General features: G+C 39.6%; 1 pseudogene; it reads right to left on the bottom strand.

The window, feature by feature from the left end:
- Positions 1 to 419: 419 nt before the first annotated feature.
- Positions 420 to 1,437, bottom strand: LOC148677906 (uncharacterized; annotated as a pseudogene).
- Positions 1,438 to 3,769: the final 2,332 nt, after the last annotated feature.

Raw genomic sequence — 3,769 nt, 5'->3', positions numbered from 1 at the left:
GCTAAATAGTGAAGTCTAGACAAAAGAGAAAACATCGACTTTATTTAAACTCCAGCAAAATTATTAATGGTTTTTAATTACCATACTTTTATAGTACATGACTTTGCTAAAATGTATTTAAAAATAAAAATGAATACAAACGCCAGCAGAGAGAGACACACACAGTTTTTCAAGTAATTGTTTTTTACTTTGTCAGCACCTAGACAAACGCATTATGTTTATATTTATTAATCTTCCTTGTTATGCACTGAGAATGATAAGCACCGCATCGCACCGCACTGCACCCCACCTGCGCGCCAGCAGAGAGAGAGAGAGACACACACAGTTTTTCATTGTCAAAAGTAATAATTTTTTACTTTTGTACAATTTTTTTTACATTCCTCTTGTTTAATGGGATTTTTTTATTTCTGGACAGACTGTTAAACTAGAGGAAAAGAGCGCCTCCTTCTTCGAAGCATTTCGTTGATCCAATCACAAATTATTTTCCAGTTGCACAAAGTAAGTGTTGAGGATCTCCGATTCACCATGCTACTAATGCTTTCCCGGAGATTGCAAGGCAAGGCACTTTTGCCTCTGGACCCATCGAAATTTACCGATGTGGTCCACCCCCAGTAAATTTCGAATGTCACAAGATTTCGAAACACGAGGGCGGCGTAGCGGTTGGCTCTTGGTTTCCCATCTATACAGATGCACTGCAAGTACAACCCCCCCTCTTTTTCTTGAGTGATGGGAAACAGTTGGATATCTGGGAGAATTGTTCGTCCCACTGGCGTCTGTGAATTCCACTCTGTAAACGGTGCTTCCTGAGGGGAGATAGACGGCAGGGACAGCATCAGCCAATTCCTTCACATTGGCGAGCAGAGAGGCCGGGATGGAGTGTCCTGAGGTGGTGTGTGCTCTCTGGGGGACAGAGCTTCCGCCAGGCATTGCAACCTGCGCAGCGGGGAGAGGCACTTATCAGGAGACAGCTGCTCTACCGTTTGACTGCCAGAACATACTATCTCCTTCTTCTGCATCTTCAGGAGTGTCTCTAACCTCCTAATCCTCCCCAGTAATGCGTTGTACTGCTCCCACTGCTGCCGAAAAGTCTCCATACAGGTGCTGCTTCTACAGGTTGGCACCCTGGCCAGTGGCCGAGAGCAGAGACCCATGGCCTGTGGCAAAATAACATAATTCATGTAAGAAATAAAGTCACACAGTAGTATTCATCAGTTGCGGAACAGACGTCAAAATAAACTTTTCTTTTCATCCGTCTTAACGCTTATAAAGAAATATTTATAATTGAATGTATAATTCAAAAAAGCAATAATACCTTGTAATATGCGCTATAATCGCATATTTCAGATGAAGCCTGCTGTATTCACTTCCCCTTCGTTCTTTGCAAGCTGGGGTGGCAGAAGCACCTCGTCTCTTCCCGTAAAAGCTCTTGGTCTCCATACTGTACTATGGTCGCTGTAGTGCAGGCTTGCAGTTTTTTTTTCGAGAAAAAACACATTGCCTGACATTAAAAAAGCATCTTGAATCACATTGCTTGAAAAATAATTTTATTTCGAGAGACTGGATAAGTAATTCAAGTGTTTTTAACTTCCTGAAAAACAAGTAATAATTTAACAATACAGTATGTGCAAATGTTTTATGATATGTCACTGTGGTGAATGTCTGTAGAGTGTATCTTATTTTCCTGTCCTGACTGGTGGAGCTCATCCAGCTGTGTCTGGAGACACAGGCCAGGGTATCAGCCAGGGTATCGGCTTGTTCTCCCCTCCAGCCTCGCTTTGTGTACAGTAGAGCCTCTTGTCCTGACTGGAGGAGCTCATACAGCTGTGTTTGTCCTTTGAAACTCATCAAAAAAGATACACTCACCAGAGCTTGCACAACTACTGTATAACTAAAAAAGACCTCTTCACTGTGCAAAAATACAACCTTTATAAGTTTATGCAGGTAAATAATTTCTTTTAGGAATGATTTTTTTATCTATCAATGTTAGATTTAAAAAAAACACATTGCCCGACGTTAAAAAAGCATCTTGCATCACATTGCTTGAAAAATAATTTTATTTCTAGAGACTGGATAAGTAATTCAAGTGTTTTTTAACTTCCTGAAAAACAGGTAATAATTTAACAATACAGTATGTGAAAATGTTTTATGATATGTCACTGTTGTGAATGTCTGTAGAGTGTATCTTATTTTTATTTTTGTAGCCAAAGGGCCTTGCAGATCAGATCAGATTCCCTTCCCCCCAAGGAAAGACAGACAAATGTTTTCACAGCTTATTAGTTGCTATTCAGAGGGAAATGCAGTGACGTCACCATACAGGCGAGCAGCTCCTATAGAAAACTTCAACTTTATTTAAACTCCAACGAAAGTATTAATGGTTTTTAAGTACCGTACTCTTATGGAACATGACTTTGCTTAAATGCATTTAAAAATAAAAACGATTACGGTTGGCATGCCTGTAGCTTTTTCATGAAACCTCCTAGAGAGAAACTTCCTTTTTCACGAAACCTCCAATAGAGCTGTTCAACCAGTTTTTATCAGGCACCCCTTATGTCAGGCATAAGCGATAAATATATTTAGCTGAAAAGCTGTACAACGTAAGACATTTAGTTACTCTAGGAGGTTTCGTGAAAAAGCACATTGTGCTGCTGAAATACAGTTTAAAATAATTAAAAGTCTAAGCATCATCTTTAGATATGCAATTCCATGTTTTTTTTAATCCCTGGCGGGACCGGGCGTCCATAAGAATCAAGTTATAGGTTTCATTGCGCTTTGACAGATGGTCTTTAAATCAATTGTTGATTTAAAGTTGGACAGTAAATGTTCATATTGTAACGCATACTGTACAGTATGTGCAAATGTTTTATGATATGTCGCTGTTGTGAATGTCTGTAGAGTGTATCTTATTTGCCTGTCCTGACTGGTGGAGCTCATCCAGCTGTGTCTGGAGACACAGGCCAGGGTATCAGCCAGGGTATAGGCTTGTTCCCCCCTCCCGCCCCTCTTTGTGTATAGTAGAGCCTCCTGTCCTGACTGGAGGAGCTCATACAGCTGTGTTTTTCCTTTGAAACTCATCAAAAAAGATACACTCACCAGAGCTTTTTTAATCTATCAATGTTAGATTTAAAAAAAAACACATTGTCCGACGTTAAAAATCCTGCATCAAATTGCTTGAAAAATAATTTTATTTCGAGAGACTGGATAAGCAATTCAAGTGTTTTTTAACTTCCTGAAAAACAAGTAATAATTTAACAATACATGTAACACGTTTGCGTTTGTCTGGGAGCTATATTACAGTATGTATTTTTCATATATAAGATATAATGATGTGTTCCTGCTTACACATTGCACGACTTTAAAAGCTATAAAAACAGGTTTCGATTCGGGTATTTTTCACATTTTCTGACGAGCCTTGTTTTGTCAAAGAACCAGAGATCATCTCGCTTTCAGAGGACAGCACAGACTCAGAAGGCCGCAAAGATACTACAGTAGCAAGGGCTAATTGCACTATGGACTGCACAAAGAAATGTAAAATAGTCTTCTTTAGGTTTGAGGGCAGGAGTGGATAGCAGCAGGAATACATAGCAAATGAAAACAAAAAACAGGGCAGGTGAGATGAGTATCCAACACATTTCCTTGCGTATTGTGTTTTAAATAAAATAGGAGTGTCTTTCCCAGGTATTAGCTCATCTGTATGGTGCAAGTTTATCTGTACCATACTGTATACAGGCACAGACTTCAAGCTGCACCACTGTATCGCTTTGGTAAGGAG

This window comes from Lepisosteus platostomus, chromosome 1, assembly GCF_059453375.1.
Source record: "Lepisosteus platostomus isolate fLepPlt1 chromosome 1, fLepPlt1.hap1, whole genome shotgun sequence".
In the NCBI taxonomy this organism is placed as follows: Eukaryota; Metazoa; Chordata; class Actinopteri; order Semionotiformes; family Lepisosteidae; genus Lepisosteus; species Lepisosteus platostomus.
This window is presented reverse-complemented; position numbering and strand designations above follow the sequence as displayed.